The sequence below is a fragment of the Herpailurus yagouaroundi genome, unplaced genomic scaffold, assembly GCF_014898765.1.
Source record: "Herpailurus yagouaroundi ecotype Mexico unplaced genomic scaffold, PumYag 186, whole genome shotgun sequence".
In the NCBI taxonomy this organism is placed as follows: Eukaryota; Metazoa; Chordata; class Mammalia; order Carnivora; family Felidae; genus Herpailurus; species Herpailurus yagouaroundi.
The window spans coordinates 25969723-25990096 of record NW_024412417.1 but is presented as its reverse complement, the minus strand read 5'-3'; positions in this window follow the sequence as shown (position 1 = coordinate 25990096).

Genomic DNA, 20374 nt, shown 5'->3' with positions numbered 1-20374 from the left:
ATATATATATATATTTATACTATATATATATATAGTGACCACATTCTATAAATCATTCAAAATTAGAAGTTTCCTTGTGCTGTACTTCCATGGAAGCCTTATGTTATTCAGAAAGGAAAATACCTATGATGTTCAGAGTGATCCACATATGACTGCCTTTGAGAAGTGGTCAGGTGGTATGGCTATGGGAGGAAAAATAGCAGATAAAAAATAGTTGATTTACATACACACACCTGACACGTGCACAAATCGTCAAATGAAATAAACCTCATAGTTATTCTATGGAATTGTATTGACATCAGTGATTATTATGCTCAGGATTTTTGTCCTAGAAAAGACACCTTCAGCAGTTACATTAGTTACACAGAATCCTACAGATAGAAGCAGTACTCTGGTTGAATGTACCTGAAATAGCTGAACCAACCACTTGTTATTTTAATTAGGTATTACTGTATCCTTCATAAACGGATCATTCCTTCATAATTATGAAATTCCTTTATGGAGTAGTCCAGGACTGTCTTTATCATATGCTAGCCCACAGTTTTATTTTTTTCTTGTTCATTTATTTGTCTAGATCTGGCTTCAGGTTTTATCAAAAACAATGATAACCAAACACAATAAGAAATTAAAAGCATGGAGTTTACATTTATCACGAGATAATTCTTATTGGACAAATACTCCTGAGGAGAGATTGCATTTTAAGAATCCTGGTTGTTTAAAAAACAAACAGGAGTGCCTGGGTGGCTCAGTCGGTTAAATGTCCGACTTCGGCTCAGGTCATGATCTCATGATTTGTGAGTTCAAGCCCCACTTGGGCTCTGTGCTGACAGCTCAGAGTCTGGAATCTGCTTCAGATTCTGTGTCTCCCCCTCTCTCTGTCCCTCTCATGCTCATGCTCTGTCTCTCGCTGTCTCTCAATGATAAGTAAATGTTAAAACAAAAAACAGCAACAACAAAAACAAAACCAAGGTCAACCATTATAGTTGTGGTTGTACTCTTTTTGTGGCAATGGAAAAAAAAAACCAACTTGAGAGTAGTTAGGGGTGCCTGGGTGGCTCAATCGGTTAAGGGTCTGACTCAATTTCAGCTCAGGTCATGATCTCACATTTGTGAGTTCAAGTCCCGCATCAGACCCTGTACTGGTGGCACAGAGCCTGCTTGGGATTCTGTCTTCTTCTCTCTCTGCCCCTCCCCTGCTTGCTCTCTGTTTCCCTCAAAATAAATAAATAAAAAAAAAAGAGTGGTTAAAAATGAGATTTATTGGTATTAATGATTTTAAAGCCCATATGGCTGCCAATTGGATTGAGCTCCAATTGGATTGAGGTGGTGAACACAGTAACCAAGGTCACCTCCTACCTCTGCTCTGCTGTCTCACCTGCCAGTTACCCTGACTCCATGCAGTTATCCTGGCCCCCTGGGGTTCTTGATGCATGGACCACAGTGAGATGTTGTCTGAAAAAGGGTTGGGCAGAGGCAAAGGCTAAGGACTGAAATACTGTGACAGAGATCAATGACTTAAACCTTAAGTTTCCTTTTTCCATTCCTTTATTTTTTTTTTTTTTGCTTCCATATACACGTGGAGATTATGCAATAAAAATAGCCGCCATTTGTCAAATGCATATTCAGTCCCCAGCATGATGCTAGATCTGTGGGACACATGTGGGAGTTAATGAAGATGAATAGGTGATGTGTGGTATTAAGGGAATTCAAGTGGAGAAGCCAGAAGGTCAATGCTTCCTCTGGATCTGGAACATTCACCCTGGGAAGGCCAGTGAAGATTATTCAGAACTCTGAGTTGTTGGATGTGTCCCTATCACTCTGTGTCTACAACTCACCCTCTCTTCTCCAGCCTTTTCCCAGGAAACTCAAGCCACATCCTTCTTCATGTAGCCACAGTTTCCATAGAAATTCCAGATGGAGAAACCGTCAAGTATAAATTGAGCAAAACAATCATTAACATTTTAAATTCCCATCTGAAAAAGGAAAGTTTATTGATGGTAATCTCTCTATATAATGTCAGAGTTCATCAGATCACATAGCTTTTAATTAGTCTACAATTTTCAACACTTCATGTTTTGTTATTAAGCCAGTGAGGTAATTATTAAAAACAGAAATTTATTTCATACTGGTCAAATACTCAACTTGTTGCTTTCAAAGTTCTACAAGTTATGTGTAACTAAAAGAAAATCAATTCTTCCATAATGCATTTTAAATGGAATGTTAGAACAATGTCAACAAAGATGAAGTAGCATGTTGCTGCTAAAAAATAAAAATATTTTCACTCTGTAAGGATGTGGTTACCCTAGAATACACAAAATCCCATCCTAGACAATAAACTTACTCATAAAGAAAATTTAGAGAGAGATCTTTTACTCCATGGGATAAAAAAATTCAGATTTAAATGACTGCAACCAAAGGAAGTTTCTTCAAGTTAGCCAAACTCAAAGCATTTGGCTCACAAGATGGATTAGTTTTCTAAAGGAAACCACTTTTCTTTATATGGGATTCCTTTTGCATACACATTCAGAGCTTAAAAGGAACAATTTTGACTATATGAACCCATCAGTAGCATTTTCTCTGAATATGTCTTTTTTTTTAAATTTTAGTTTTTTTAATGTTTATTTATTTCTGAGACAGAGAGACAGAGCATGAGTGGGGGAGGTGCAGAGAGAGGGAGACACAGAATCCGAAGCATGCTCTAGACTCTGAGCTGTCAGCCCAGAGCCGACGAGGGGCTCGAACTCAGGAACCATGAGATCATGACCTGAGCCGAAGTCAGCCGCTCAACCGATTGAGCCATCCAGGTGCCCCTCTGAATATATCTTTATGCTGGAAAAAACCTTAACGCCTCCCCCCACCTAAGGAATGTAGAACTACATTAAAATTAAAAAATTTTGATTTAGGACCGTCAGCCTTTTTTGATAAAAGTGTCAAATATTTCTTACCTAAAAACAGCAATGTGATATATGATGAAGATGAAAGCCAGACCAAGTGCAACCTTGGCTATGCAGAAATTTAAATATTTAGCACCATTACACGGTTATAATCTGTCTAGCTGGTATACTGTCCTATACATTAGGGCCTCTTGGGTTGGACTGCATGCTTACAAAGCATGAAACTGGAAGACTGGCTTTCCTGTGAGGAAGTGTTGACTCACTGAGGTATAGATGTACTATATGGTCAGAGAGACTGAGGGAACCTAAGCCATATTTTAACCTCATAGGATAAAAAAAAATATATTAGAAGATTCAAATATTCATGAATTTCCTAAATTTATTTCCTGGTCATAAGTTTCAAGTGTTAGAGTATCTGAATAATTCCATTTATAACTTAATCTGGAGTAATTCTGTATTCTTCCCCATCACTCCCCGAACCCCGCACCTCCCACCCCCAACAGACCAACCGCAGGAGAGACTCCGATTTGCTATAAGTACAATACTGATCATAATGAAACACATGAAGGGCTTGTTGGCTATCCTTTATTTTTACGCTGTGTAATACTGAGGGTGCACTAACCATGTGTCAGATGAACTTTGTTGTAGTTTCTTTTTGGATATAAAATAAAAATTGTTCATGCATGCTCTGACTTTCTGGTTCCTCACTTGAGTAGCTCTGTTAATGGGTGGCCACTTCAATAAATTAGAAGAACTAACATAACTTAAATATTAGTTGGCCTGATGTTCTGAACTTCATAGCATTAGAATGCAGGCTTTCACAGGGTAGACATTTTTGCCTGCTTTGTTTCTTCCATGTCCTCAAAAGTGTACAGTGCCTAGCGCATAGTAGGTGCTCAATAAATGCAGGTTGAATGAATGAGTAAATTTGTTTTTGCAAGATCCACATGGAGAAGAATTATGAGGTGGTGCTAGGAAAGTGTATTCCCTAAAGGTCATTTATAAAATATACCAAATTGAAGATAAAACAAGGGTTTCATTTCATGTACCAAACCTGGCTGATTAATAGTGACTTTCTTGGACCCTATGTTGAGAAGAATTCTGTGGCTCATCCAAGCTCAGTGGGAAAGAGTGCCATAATTAGTTGATGGCGTCTGCTGTCTGGGAAGGGTGGTTCACGTGACAAATATTTGCCTCTCCTGCAATACTTTCCCACCTTGCTGGGTGTATGCTATTCAGACTTTGCCATTTTTAGGATGGCCTCTCATCTGACTGAATGAATACCATTTATTATAGATATGTGTTGATCCTAAAGGTTTATACAGGTGTTAATTCAATTTCCTTCTCTCTATAAGATTCTATCATGTTTACATATTGCCAGAACAAAAATCTCTAAGAAATCCGATCTGCTGTAGAAACCTACTTTCTACTGAGTGTGCAAAGGAGCCTAAGATTATGTTCTATTCTCTCAGTTCCAGGAGAATATTAATGTCACACTCTCTCACCTGTAACAGAGTTCTAGGGCTCCCACCTCATGTTAGCATAATTTCAAGGTTCCAGAGTAGTTGTCCAAGTCTGTTGAAACCTACTTTCTTACAATGCATTTTCTCTATTTTTGTTTTCACCAGAAGGAACAAAATTTGATTTTTGTCAGCTGTCAGATATACCAAGATGTTGGGGGGGAAAGAAGGTCTTCATACTTTCAATTCTTGTAACAAAAACAAGTGATTAGGCCATTGGTTGTCTGCCTGCGGAGAGGTTTATGTTTCTAATATTGCATAGCACACTTCTCTATAAGCAGGTTGGAAACAGTGCTAGGGTCAACAGGAAGGTTGGCAATTATACTTAATTCAGATGGAGCCAATAAGCTATTGGCACCTTGGGAACAGCCGGCTGAAAATCCTAACTCCTTTTTAAGTGTGCTATCAAGTGATTCTAACAGGCTTTATTGGCATTTCTAGACATATTGTGGGATGTGCTGCTGTTAAATTCTCAGGTCATGTTTGTGAGTGTGCAACACTGATGCAACCCATGGATTCCACTGCACAACTAGTTCTGCCAACACAGCTTTGACCTGCGAAGTGATTCAGACTATTCAGTCACAGGGTTGAGTCTCCTCTAAGTTAGAAAACTATCACTTAGGCAAAATATGGCAGATCGCAGAGTGGTTTGTAGCCATCTTAGCCTGTGAATTCAAACCAATATATATGTATTTTTTATCAGAATTAGATCAGTCCTGCCAGCTCAATTTTCCTTTAGCAAATGTTATTTCTGTGACACCCTAGTGTTTTTATTTCCACTGACATTGACTCAGACCATATAAAGCTATAGTACATCTGCACACTTCAGATATGAAGAATATTTTTCCTTTTTTAGGACCTAAATTGAATTTGTGTTTTAATTATACCACGTATAAGTATGGTTTCAGTCTCCAGAATGGCTTCTCTCCCTTTACCACCCACAAGAGCAAAACTGGCCTGTGGGAATTTTAATGGATCCAACTGGTGAAAAGATTAACATGGGAACAAAGGCAGCTTGATCTACTCCCTGGTTTGTATTTGCAACAGCTCATAATGTTTATCTCACAAAAATGGGCTCCCCAGATCCCGCCAATCAGATATATTGACTGCGAAACTCATGCCTTTTATGGTCCTAGTAAGGTAGCCCCAGACACTGGGGCTTGTGTTGTGTAAGTAGACTCCTTATGGGTCTACCTGAATTCAGATGTTGTTTTATTGGCATCAGAAGCGTGATCCTCATTCTGCTCTGCTCTTACAAGTAAAAGCAGCACCCAACTAACTTTCCCAGTTGTTACTGATATGCTGCTATATGTTTCAGAATCATCTGGGGTGCTTGTTGGAAACACCAATTCTTGATCCTTACTATACCCCAGTACTGAATTACAGGTCCATGACTGCTATCTTTAGTCCAGCTGCCTTGGCCCATAACTGTAGAAAGCCCAAAGAGGAAGATGAAGCTTCTCCTTTACCTGATATAAACCACCACTGGATCTTGCTTTCGACTTGAGATTGACATTCGGCCTTCATGAACAGATATAGCTAAATAACCTATTAAAAGTTATTTCCTTTTTTTTTTTTTTTTTTTTTTTTTAAGAAAAGCAGACTTCCACACTCAGTGCCTCATTTGGATGTGTCTGGAGTCTTGGAAGCTTGACTACCCTATGTTGTCCTACAGATGGACCTTGAGAGCTCGTTAGGAGGTTCTAGCATGGGAGCTCAGCTACTAGTATGTCCTTGACTGAAGAACAGTCCTCCTCCATCAGGGAAGGTCGTCCTCTTTGACGTAGTGCACAGCTCTGGGAGGGACACATGTGGAGTGGTGAGGGAGGAAGGAGACACCTGCCTAGCCAGTCAGATTAGCTGAATCGACCCTGGCCATCAATGGGGTGACAAACGCTGCAGCCAGATCGCCCTCACATCCTTAAAAAATATTTACAATCAAGTTGCTACATAGCCACTTCCTGGAGTTTGTTGAGTACCCTATTTCCACACCGGCTTCTCCCCTGGAATCCCTCTGGCCAGTCTTCAACCCACACTCCAGCAACCAAAGGGTTAACGCCAGGCACAACAGCTTTCTCCTCACTCAGCTTTTCTGTCTGTGTGCCCCTGTGGCAGACTTTATTCCCATGGCTATAACAATTACATCTTTGGTGTCTAATCATCAATTCTCATCTTCTGGTCGTGCCTTCTTCTGGGCTTAGCCATCAGCTCCACATATCTGTCTGCCTGGTGGGTGTTGCAGTGGCATGTCCATAGCTAACAAAACCACATCTGTGTCAAAAAACAAATTCATCATCTTTCTGTCTAAATTCAGCTCCTCCTCCCAGCTTCCATCCTGATCGCTGATTCTTATTCATTCTGCCACCATTTGCCCAGTCAACTAAGCGTGAAACTGAGTCATCCCTGACTTTTTGCTCTCTCCATTCAATTAGTCATCCAATTGGTTGAATTTTACTCTAAAATTTATCTTGCAGACATCATTTCCTTTCCATTCCCACTGCCACCACTTTACTGCAAACTCATTGCCTCACTTTTAGATAAACAGTAATTTCCTTATCCCAGTCTTTTGCTTTATGCCACCCCCAGATGAATCCTCTTAAAACATCATTTTGATCATGGCAAGTCTCTCTTCAAATGCCCTCAACTGGTCACTTCCCTTGAAGAAAAAGTCACTTGTCTTAGACCGGCACATAAAACTTGTATAACTCCCAAAAAACTGTTTTAGCCCTCTCCAGCCTAGCTTTCTGTGGCAGATCTTTTATTAGATATTGTATAATTTAACTATAATCCTTACTGTTCATATAATAAATTAAAGTCTAGCAGGGAAGTACTCAAGTGATAAAGCCAGGGTAACAACCCAGTTTCCCTGACTCCTTCCACTACCTCACATTCTTGCCAAGCCTCCCATAGAAACTCCAGACCTAGCTTTGTCAAATATCCACTTTGGTTTTTACCCTTACTGTGTTTGTCTTACTGATGCTGCATTGACCTTTCGCTTCCCTTCCCCTCATTGTTTTTCTCAAGACTTGTTCTGATTCAATTCTGCCTTACTCCTTCTTTCTCTCATTATACCAGGGGCCTCATATCACTTAGTTGTCCAGGTGAAATTAGATTTGTGTGTTTTGTATATCACCTGTAGCCACAATACTTCCTCATAGCTGAAGACTTGACTTCCCTATTTTTTTTGAAACGCATAGGAACAGTCATGAAAGGACTTCTATATTAGAGTGGTTCTCAATCTGGGATGCACCTAGAATCTGCTGCATACCAAAAGAACAAAAACAAAAGGGAGCAATAGTTAGTCTGGAACCCAAACCAATTAAATAATAAGCTCAGGGTGTTGAGTAGAGGAGAAACTAGATATAAATATTGTAAAATATTAATGAGAACCACTGTTCCACAAATACCTATCACCACATTTATCTACTTGTCTGTATCTATTCTAATATGCTCTGCTTCTCTTTGGATGAACTCTGTGCTTATAGTTGAGGTCATCCCTTCCACTTATACAGAAGATTCATCCTCTCTCATCTACTCGTGGATATCACTTCAATATCTATCCATACTCCCACATTTTTATTAACATGCAAATATGCCATGTTTTCTCCTATTTGGAAAAATAGTAAGTGAACTAACTAAAACTCTCTTGACACTCACATTCTCCCACCTATCACCCTATTTTTCTGCTCTCCTTTACCATAAAACTCCTCCACACCCCTATTTGAGAATTATTCTTTCCATTGTCTGCAGTGATTTTCTGTTAATTCATATGATAATTTTCAGTCCTTACCTGAATTAACAGCAGTATTTAATTCAGTTGATCCGAGCTGATTGCCTGGATACTCTTGCTATCCTTGGATTACAAACCCCTCATTCGTTGCTAGGCTGCTTCTTACCTTATTGGTTGTTCCTTTTCAGTCCCCATTGGTCCTTGCTCCTCTTCTCCCCGTGTCTAAATATTGGAGTACACTGGAGACCAGTCTTGGATTTTTGCGCTTCTTGATTCCTTTGGCGACCTCATCCATTTCTATTTTAAACTTTTCTGTAATTCAACTGAAATAAAATAAACTGCATATGTTTAAGGTGTACGATTTTGATCAGTTTTGACATATGTATACATTTTGAAATGAGCACCGTTATAATCCAGATTACAAACATTTCCATACCCCCTCATGAATGTCTTTATTTCCCTTTATAATCTTTGCTTTCTTTCACTCCAATCCACAGGTAACCATTGATTTGATTTCTGTCACTGGAGATTAGTCTGTATTTTCTAGAATTTTATATAAATGGAATCATATGATAGATACTTCTTTTTTTTTTAAACTGGCTTCTTTTATTCCATATAATGATTTGGGGATTCATCAGTATTGTTGGGTATACCAAGTTTGTTGCCATTTTCCTGCTATGTGATATTCCATTGTATGGATATGCCACAATTTAACTGATACCCATTTAACTGTTGTTAGACCTTTGGGTTGTTTCTGGTTTGAGACTATTACAAATAAGGCTGCTGTGAACATTTGTTTACAAGTCTTTGTCTGAACCTGTGTTTTCATTTCTTTCAAGTAAATTCTTAGCAGTGGAATGATTAGGTATACTTAATTTTTGAAGAAACTGCCCAACTGTTTTCAAAATGTTAGTACCATTTTATATTCCCATTAGAATGTATAAGAGTTCCAGTTACTTACATCTATGTGAAGAAATTATATTAAGGCAGCCTATGCCCTGAGATCTAAATCTGGTTCACCACTTGTGTTTAAAAAAAAAAAAAAAAAAATTAATGTTTATTTATTTTTGAGAGAGACAGAGCATGAGCAGGGGAGGGGCAAAGAGAGAAGGAAAACCAGAATCCAAAGCAGGCTCCAGGCTCTGAGCTGTCAGCACAGAGCCCGATGCAGGGCTTGAACCCACAAACGGTGAAATCATGACCTGAGCTGAAGTGGGACATTTAACTGACTTAGCCACCCAGGGGCCCTGCCACTTGTTTTTTTAAGTAATAAAGCTATGCACATTTGTTTAGTTATCATCTATGGTTGCTTTCATACTATGACTGCTGAGTTGAACAGTTTTGGCAAAGACCATACGGCCAGTTAAGCCTAAAATATCTGGGATCTTTATACAAAAATGTTTGCTGACCCCTGCTTTATATAGTCTTTTTTTTTTTCTTTTAACTATTCTAATGGGTTATAGTGGTTTCTAATTGTGGTTTTAATTTGTATTTCCCTGGTGACTGAGATTGAACATCTTTCATGTGCTTATTTGCCATTCACTTAGTTTCTTTTGTGACTCTCTTTAAAAAATATTTTTCCCATTTGCGTTTTTTGTCACTTGGTTTTGTTGATTTCTTATTGAAGTATTAGAGTTTCCTGTGTACTCATGAAATAAGCCCTTTGTCTGATATATATGATGTGAAATTTTTTTGCCATTTGGTGGCTGGCATTTTAATTTCTTCTTGGCGTTTTTCATAGGATACAGCTTTTAATTTTAAGGAAGTCCAGTTTATTAATTTTCTTCTTTATGGTTAATGTTTTTTTTTTTATTTCTATCTAAAAAATCTTTAACTGTGCTAAGTTTACAAAGATTATATCCTATGTTTTTGTCTTTGTTTTATCTGTTTAGGCATTACTTTAGGCCTGATGTTCATTCAGAGTACGTTTTTGCCTATGATGTGAGGTAAGGGTCAATTTTTACTTTTTTTCATATGGATATCCAGTTGATCCAACAAGATTTGTTGAAAAGTCTTTCCTTTCACAATTGCATTGACTTAGCAACTGTGTCAAAATGTAATAGACATACGTGTTTTTCTCAACTCTATTCCATTCAATCGATATATATCTGTCTCTTGGTCATTACCAAACTGCCCTGATTATGGTAGGTTTGTAATAAGCCTTGAAATCAAGTGGCTTTTTCCCCCCTCAAATGGCTTTACTATCCTATGTCCTTTGGATTTCCATATATATCTTGGAATATTTTGTAATTTATTTTTTTAGAAAAAAAAATCATGCTGGGGTTCTGACTGGTATTATATTGACTCCACATGCCAGTTTTGGAAGCATAGCCATCCTAATTTTGAATCTTCTAATTCATAAGCACAGTATGTATTTCCATTTATTTAGGCCATCTTTAATTTCTCCCAGCAATATTTTTTGCTTGTTTGTTTGTTTAATGTAAATATCATGGAATTTTTTATTAGCCTTATTGCTAAGTAGACAGCATAACGGTATTTTTTGACATTGCTATAAATTGTATTAGTTTTGAAATTTCATTTTTCAGTTGTTTATTGCAAATATGTAAGAATGGAATTTATTTTTGCATATTGTGTCTTATGAACTTCATAGTCATGTACATGTTCTAGTTTTGGTTTTAAAGATTCCTTGGGATTTTCTCTTTAAAAAAGTCATATCATCTACAGATAAAGTTTTACTTCTTAATTTCTGATCTTTATTATTTGAATTTCCTTTTCTTGTTTTCTTGTACTGGCTAGGACTGCCAGTACAGTGCTGTTTAGAAGTGATAAAGTGAGCATCTATGCTTTGTTCTTGATATGAGGGAGGAAAATATTTAATTTTTTTACCATTAGCTATGACATTAGCTGTATGTTTTTTGTAGCTTCTCTTTAATAAGAGAATTTTCCCTGATATTCCTGGTTTGCTTAGAGTTTATTCATGAATAAATGTTAAATTTTGTCAACTACTTTTTCTACATCCATTGAAAATATTTTATTTGCCCTTTATTTCCTTGATATGGTGAATTACACCAATTGATTCTCAAATATGAAATAATCTTGCATTCCTGAAATAGATTCTGCTTGATTACAGTCATTTCAGTTTTTGCACTTGTATGTAATATGGCAATTTTCCTTAGCTGCTTTCAACATTTATTTCTTTATCTTTGATTTTCAACAGTTCAATTATGATGTATCCAGGCATAGCTTTCTTTGAGTTGATACTGTTTGAGATTTGGTAAAGTTTTTGAATCTGTAAATTTATGTATTTTACTGAATTGGGGAGCGTTCAGCCATTAGTTCTTCAAATACTTATTTTTCTGCCATCTTTTTTTCCTTTCTTTATGGGACTACATCACTCATGTTAGATCAGTAAATATTGTTACACAGATCCCTTTGGCTCTGTTTATTTTTGTTTACCTCTGTACGTTTTGCTTCTCCAACTTTGAGACCTTTCCATATGCTGCCTGCTTTTGTGTACATTTTATTGTCCTCAGGTGGCTATTTGTACCATTTTTTCCAAAATTTTTTATTTGTAATTGGAGGGAAGGTTGAGTGCTAGTATATTTTTGTTGCCATAGCAGAATCAGACCTTCATTATCCAGTTTTATGGCTTTAATCACCATCCTGTATCTGATGACTTCCAAATGAATTGGATAGATCCAATCAGACCTCTTCCCTTCACGCCAGGTATTGTATCCAGCCATCTGTATGACATCTCTAACTTTAATGTCTAATAAGCATTTTAAATAAATTTGCCTAAGGTGGGGGCGCCCGAGTGGCTCAGTTGGTTAAGCAACCACCTCTTGATTTCGGCTCAGGTCATATTTCTAGGGTTGTGAGATACTGCCCTAAGCCCACACTCAGTGTGGAACCTGCTTGAGATGCTCTCTTTCCCTCTCTTTCTCTGCCCCTTCCCTGCTTGTCTGCTCACATGTGCTATCTCTCTCTCTCTGTCTCAAAAAAAATTTTTTTTTCAATAAATTTGTCTAAGAGTGAGGCCCTGATCCACCTGAATTCCTAAAACTTCCTCCTTCATCTTTTCAATTTCTTTGGATTCGTCCTTAACATTTTCTTCTCGTGCCACATCTGAACCATTGGCAAATCCTGTTGTCTGTATTTTCAAAATATTTAAGTATTTCCATCACTCTCCCCTTACTAACCAGCTTTACTCTTGCCATTACCATATCTCACCTGCATTATTACAATTGTAGTCAGACTGATTTCTTGTTCATAAATGTTGAATTAATGGTCCACCAGCCCTAGATGCCTGAGACATTTGCACAATATTTAATTGTTAAGACTTGCCTTACAATGTTGACAAGTAAATGATTGAAAAGGTGAACATCATTTTCAGCTAATTGGATCTGTGGTTATCAATCAGGAAGGTAAAAATCCACAAATCTTACTAAAATGGGTGGGACTCTCTCCTAGGGTTCAGCCCAAGTAATTGCTGAATTAAAAAATTCTTTAGCAAAGATGTATTCATATAAATCACACATTGTATTAGCTTTACTTACAACTGGGCCACACCCAAACACTGGGAGTGTGTGTATCCCTAAGCGGTAAAATCATATCATCAGAGTCTCGTTATCAAGTTTCCTTCAACTTTGTATGGTGTTTGAGAGGCCTTGAGCTGTCTGATTGATTAGTGGATTTATTAGAGACACTTCAGAAAAATATTTACCACAATTAGCAATCAGAAGTTATAAGAATCATTTACGGAATTTTCTGAGCTTGGATATGTCCATTTTCCTACTTTATCCCTCTTCACCCTCACCAGCATTCTGGCATGTTCCCCAGAGGGTATGTATCAATCTCTGAGAGATAGAAACATTTGGAAAACTTACCCAAATAATTTTTGTATCTGCAGAACCCTTTTTCCTCTACCCTGACTAAATTGAGTCCTATTGGTGATTACGCTGATTTTTTTATGGCTCTTATTAAACTGTTCAAACCTATATACATACACACATATTTTTACAGCACCTCTTCTAGAGGAACTCTTTCTCTCCAATTCCTCTTCCTATTTTGTCCTGCTACTATTTCCTACCACTTTTTTAAACTAACTCATTTTGTCAAAACAAACTGAGTCCAAGTCTTTAGGCAGCCCATCCATATTTCAGTCAGCAACTTTTAGGATCCAAATTAGGTGTAATTTTGTCTCCTCTAGAAGTTTAAACACTCCAGTGACTCAGTTAGTTTAAGGCTTTTGTTGTACTAGATTATCCCACATAAAGACTGTATTGTAACTAAATCAACAAAGACTTCTTTGAAGTTTTTTGTGGGGGAATTTGATGGGAAACCATAACTCTTCCATTACTAGGAAGAGTTCTATATAATGAAGCTTCTCCCAAAATCTATTATAATATCACTTTGTTCTAGTTACAGAACTTTTCTCATTTCTTTACCACTTAGCTATTCTAGGCTTGTAACTTCCAGAAAGACCAATGTCAGAAGTTCCAAAGTACTGTCTCTGTTTATAAGACCTGTATCCACACAAGTTCCATATAGTTGTTTCAAAGTATTTGAATTCTATTTTCATATCTATAAATAAGCTCAAGCTAATAAGCATCTGTGAGAGGTCAGGAACAAAGAAAAGCAGTAAAAAAAATATTATGGGTACCTTAGCTAATCCCTCCATTTTTATTGAAAATAAGAAGATTGTAGAACTGGGGATTGGAATCAAAGATGAATCATCATTTGGGGCTGGTTTCTTGAGATGGTAGATTTGTGGATTCTTCCATTCTGAAACCTACAAATCATTTTGAACCTTTATCTAGATATAGTCTATGTTATAGTAATTAAATGTACTTTTAATAGATAATTAAAGGCAAAAAGCATAGCTACTGAAAACAATTCAGTCAAATACTCTTGCTTTATTTAAGGTCAAGTACTTAAAAATAATATGATATACAGTTCCATTTAAGTAGGATGAAATAAAGGGTATATTATAATCAAGATTTTATGTGCCTAATGTTTTTTTGTTTAATATATTTAAATCAGAGGTTTGACTTTATATATACATATCTTTTTAAGTCGATATTTTGAAATACTATCTTAGAACTGAGATTACGGTACAGATCTCTGAATATTTATAAAAAATAGCATAAATTAGGCACGCTGTCTAGTTTTTATATTATCTTTGAATGTTTTATAAAGTAATTTTATTGAAATACTGGTATTTTGTTTAGTGATGACAATGGAGATGTGTAAATGGAATCAGTTTCATTTTGGAGACAGACTTACAAGATTTGCAATGGATTATATCTAGATATCTAGAAGGAGAGGATAGAGAGGGTTTATAAAGAGTAACTATTTAGGTTCTGGCCCGAATATTCGGGTGGATGTTGATGCCATTTCATTAGATGAGAAGAACAAGGAAGAACAGTTTAATACCAGGAAAGGTAGAGAAGAATAAAGCTAAAGAAAGATCAAGAAATGAATTTGCATATAATGATTTTAGTGATCAGGCTATTTACCACTCATCGTGTACGTACTAAGCATTTAACATCCATCATATTTTTCAGAGGTGTCAATAATTCTGTGAACTTGATGGTGTTCATCTTATAAAAGAGGACATTAGGGCTTAGAAACATAAAATAGTTTGCCTAATACTAGTAAATGGTGGAGCAGGATTCACATTCAAATTTCATTTACAACAAAACCCATCCTCCTTATGATTAAGCTGTTACAGATATTACACTACAAAAAGGGTAATGTATTTCTCACTTATATTATTTTAGTTTAGAAGTCATGAAGATAAACATAGTAATGAGTTTATGTAAAAGTAAAAGAAGGAAAAGAAGGATTTTCATGGTAATTCCGGGAAGGGAGTTACCACTAACAACTATTTCAAAACATAAAGAAAATTTGATTGATGTCAGTTGTAGATCCTCTGTTACAACTAGTGAAAACAAGAATAAAAATGAGAACATAAAGTCAAAATATCTTGGCCACCATTTGATTAGATCAACATACATGGTTATGCTTTATGATTATTCACCAACAATTAATTTTAATATATCACTTAATGAGACGCCTTGGTGGCTCAGTTGGTTAAGCATCTCAATCTTGATGTTGGCTCAGGTCATGATCCCAGGTCATGGGATTGCGTCCTGCATTGGGCTTTGCACGGAGCATGAAGCCTGCTTAAGATTCTCTCTCTCTCTTACTCTCTCTCTCTCTCTCTCTCCTCCTTCCTCCCTCCCTCCATCCTTCCCTCCCACTCTCTGCTCCTTTCCCCTGTTTGTGTGCTCTCTCTCTAAAAAATAATAATAATAAATAATATGTCACTTAACAAAGTTCTAAGTGTTTTGAGTACATTTCCGAAATATTCAGAAAATAATTATTTCAAAATTCACTGGATTAGTCATAAAGCTAGATTGACAGATCTATGGCCAACAGATTTGACATTATGCTCTTTGCTAAAATTAATAAACAAATTTGCTGAAACTAATAAAACAACATGGAACGCTGAGAAGCATTTTGACCTGTTGAAATGATAGACCTGAGTTTGCTCCTGAATCTATTAATTGTGGGCTGTGAGACTTTGAACAATTAGCTTAAACTCTTTGAATCTCTACTCAATTATGAAATAAGATAACTTTTGCAGGTACCTGTGAGGATTTGAGAGAAAATGTGTACAGTGAATGGCAATTTAATTATAATTAATTCTTATTTTTGTGACAACAGTGATCATGATGGTGTGATGTTGATAATGACAATGATGCTAATAATGATAACTATTCTTATATCTCGGTAGAAATGTGGTTAGGAGCATGTACTCTAGTAGAGTCTTTCATTCACAACTCATTTTGGCTACTTAAAGATCATCTATAAAATGGTAGTAATAGCTCATACTTCACAGGATTCTTGTAAAGATAATGTGACTTAATTAATACACAGCAGTTAGCATTGTATCTGGCATTTAGAACATATCTAATAAATGTTGCTATTGGTATTTTGTGTGATATCAGAGTAGGCATTATGTTAACAATAATAAATCTTAATAGACATAGTAAAACTCTGTAAATTAAAAAAACTCTGTAAACGATAAATGATAAATTTCTGAAAGAAAGATCTTAGAATTACCTCTTAAACACACCTCACCTACCTTGGTGAATCTGCCTCAATTTCTATGACAGCAACGAATGATGTTTTCATATTTCTTAGTTTCCACATTTGCTTTTATTTATCTTTAATGAATTTAAGGAATGCATGTGAAAGTGCTTTTAATGTCATAAAGGACAAAGTAAATATAAAATATCATTCAAGCAATATTAATAATTACAAAACATTCTAAAACCTATGTACTATTTTTCTATATTCTATTTACTGCTTACCAACCTGTTTATCCATCATTTTTTCATCTTTAAAAGCACTCCCTTGTAGTGTCATTTTGTACTTAGAATAATGCAATAAAATTAGTAGGCAATTGATATTATCCCTATTATGTAAATAAAAGATGGGGCATAAGAGATTAATTAAAACACCCACATATAGGAAATTTATTTCATGGCAGAATATCATCTGCAAATCAAGATCTCTAACTTACCTTTTATTAGAATGAACCTGCTTAAATCTGTATTTTACATCTACTTTGAGTCTTCCATCATAGTCTATTCATTCACTCATCCATTTATTTAATTCTTCTATTCTTTTATTCACTCTGTTCATTCAACAAATATATGCTGATGCCACTCAGAATACCCAAACCATCACAGATACAGAAACACTTAGAAGAATAATGGAGTAGAAATCAGAAAACCTGGGATCAATACCTGACTCTACCATTAACTCCCTGTCTGATATGAGTCTTCTCCATATGGATGGCACACCAGCATCTTCTAGTTTAAATGACCTCTCTTCCTTTGTGAAACCTTCTGAGATCATCCTATACTGTATAAACAGTTTTTCTGTGCTTCCATAGCATGTTGTTCCTATTTCTGATCTCATTTACCGCCTATTTAATACTGCCTTGCATAATAGTATTTGCCCTGAATGAGTTAGATTTTCACAATAGAGAATTAAGAGAGTGGGAGAGGAATAAGCAGGAAGAAGAAAAGACAAACCAGGTAAGAGAATGACATGAGTTATTATATGGAATTGGAATCCTATACGGCAAGACTTTGTCTAGTTGCAACAGAGCCCTACTCTGATTGGCAAAATATCATCTTGTGGTTGCAAAAAGCAGAGACTTACTCAAGTTTTCTTAAGTACTTAAGTGATATCAAGATTATTCTAAGATAGGTGGTGTGTAAGCATAATAATGGCCCCTCCTTAGATGTTCACATCCTAACCAGCAGAAACTGTGAACGTGTGATATTGCATAGCAAAGGGAAATTAAGGCTACCTCCTTGACTAGGGCAATCAAAGAATAGTTAAGTGGAGTAAGGTTGCTAATCAGTTGATCTTGAGATGGAGGGGTGGCTCTGGATTTTCTGCATGAGCTCAATGTACTCACAGGGTCTTTGTAAGTAAAAGAACGAGGCAGAAGAGTCATTGTCACAGGGTGCCTGGGTGGCTTAGTCGGTTGAGCATCTGACTCTTGACTTTGGCTCAGATCATGATCTCACAGTTAATGAGTTCAAGCACTGTGTTGGGCTCCTTGCTGACAGCACAGTACCTGCTTGGGATTCCCTCTCTCCCTCTCTCTGTCCCTCTCCCTCTCCCTCTTTCTCAAACTAATTAAATAAAGATTAAGAAAAACAATAAGAGTCATTGTCAGAGTCACAGAGTTTTGAAGATGCTACACTGCTGACTTTGAAGAAGTAGGAAGGGGCCATAAGCCAAGGAATGTGGGCTGGGAAAGTCAAGGAAACGATTTTTCTCTAAAGCCTATGGAATGGACACAGCTCTGCTGGCACTTTGATTTTACTCCACTGCGACCCATTTTGGACTGTAAGATAATAAATTTGTGTTGTTTTAACCCACTAAATTGGCAATAGTTTGTTATAGTAGCAACACGAAATTAATACAGGTAATAATAAGACTACAAGTATCTAAGACATATATCCAAGTTTTGTTTTGTTTTGATGTTTATTTATTTTTAAGATAGAGTGGGGGGATAGGCAGAGAGGAAGGGGGACAGAGGATCGAAGTGGACTCTGTGCTGACAGCAGAGAGCCCAATGTGGGGCTTGAATTCGCCAACCATGGGATCATGATCTAAGCCTAAGTTGGGCACTTAACTGACTGAGCCACCCAGGTGCCCCCTTATATCCTAGTTTTATAGAAATCCAAGAACACTGGTATGACCTTGTCTCACAGGAAGACTAATCTTCCTGGGGCTTGAGTGTGGAACAATTTCTTCAGTGACCAAAACATCCTTTGAGATACAGCCTTGCCCTAGGTTTCAATTTATCTATAGATTTTACTATAGGAGGATCTTGTTGACACTTCCTCTTGCAGTTTTTCAATAACACGAGTCAGCCTTTCTGTGTTTTTGCTTTTCTCTCTGTGTCTTTCCAGTTCTAATCACAGTGCCAACCAGCTACCTCACCCTTTGCTCTACTTACTGATCGTGTTGGCTACAGGCCTTTGCTGTCCGCCTGCCTTAGTGTGTTCTCAATTTTTGGGCTTCCCTACCAGTAATTCTCTTTCCATATGTCTATTACCAAGTGAAATAATTGTATTGATTTAATTAATCAATATTCACCTTACAGGTCAGAGATCTGATAGCAGGCAATTTTGGTAGATGCTGGCCAGACTGCATTGGCTGCTTTTGAAACAGGTGTCTACTGTTGGTACAATAACCTGGGCAGATGGGGAAGTGCCATGAATTATAAAACATAGCCATTGATGGAGCTTACCCAATAGAGACTCTGTGTGAGTGTGTGTGTGTGTGTGTGTGTGTGCGCGTGCGTGTGTGTAACAAAGCAAAAAAGACCCTCTTTTTTTCAACACAGAGAGTTAAAAGTATGGGTTCTGGAATGAAACACCCTGTATCCAGATCTTGGCGCAGCTATGAGACTGAGGACAAGTTGCTTAAGTACTCTGAGTCCACATTTCTACATTTATAGAAAGGAGATAGGGTACTATCTACATCATAATTGTTGTGAGGATTAAATGAAATAATCCAATTAAGATGCTGGGCGGATGATAAGTCCTCAGCAAATTCCAGATGCTACTGTTATTGTTTTTATGGCATCATCGTTCTTAGGAGGATTAAATGACAAGTTTATGTTCTTTACTGCTGCATATGAAAAGGCCTTGTCTCCTGAGTAGAGCAGATGATTGATCCTTGGAGATGGAGATGGTATCTTATATTGCTTTGGAATCAAATAAAGTCATGCAATTTCTTTGTTAATAGATGTTATACAACTTTTTCCCTTATTCAGTCGATATTCACTGAGCATCTATTATGTACCAGAATCTGTTGTTAGACCCAGAGATACAAAGATTAATAGGATAACAGTATTTGGCCTAGAGGGATGTCCCAGTGTTCAAGATGATAGGAAGAAAAAGAAAAGGGATCATGGAGACATAAGGAAGGTCGACTCAGTGAGCACAGGACTTGTTGACACCTGAACCTTGCTGAGAAGAAGAATGGGAAGCAACAGAGATGTAGTGACCTTACAGATAATTAGATCGAGTTCTCTCATGAATCTTTCCTTCAAGGAACCCTTGGTCCACTTTCCCACAGTGAACCTAGAAGTATGTGAGCCCTTAGATTGGTTTAGAAGCAATCCCCTGAGTTCCCCTGTGGGAATCTGTCAGAGCTCAGTGTATGATACCTTAGTAAATGTCTACTCAGAGATTCTAGCATGGTTCATCCTGCCATTGACCGAAATTATGAACATCAGGCCAGCATCCAATACTTTGAAATCTCTGAGATCAAATTTGACACATCATTGTCTTTTCTGTGAGAAAAGATAAATCATAAATATTTCCCAAGTCTGAAGCAATCTATACATAACCATTGTGGCTTTCCTCGGTTAAGCACACATGCATTATAGCATAACCATTCTTTATTCTGTCTCCAAAGTGTCAGCCTATCATGCTCCCAAAGAGTTCATAATAATCTAATAGATTTTTTTGTCAATTGTGTAAAGTCCCCCATCATTCTTTTGAAAATGTATTTTCCAAAAGCAAGGCATTCTGATCATATTTAAGAATATTTTATGTCATCTGTTAATTAAAATTGTCCGAATGATATAAACTTTCACAAAACCTTAGCGTTTATTTGCAGACCAAATTATTTAAGATGTCAGGTACCATACCTCCTATAAC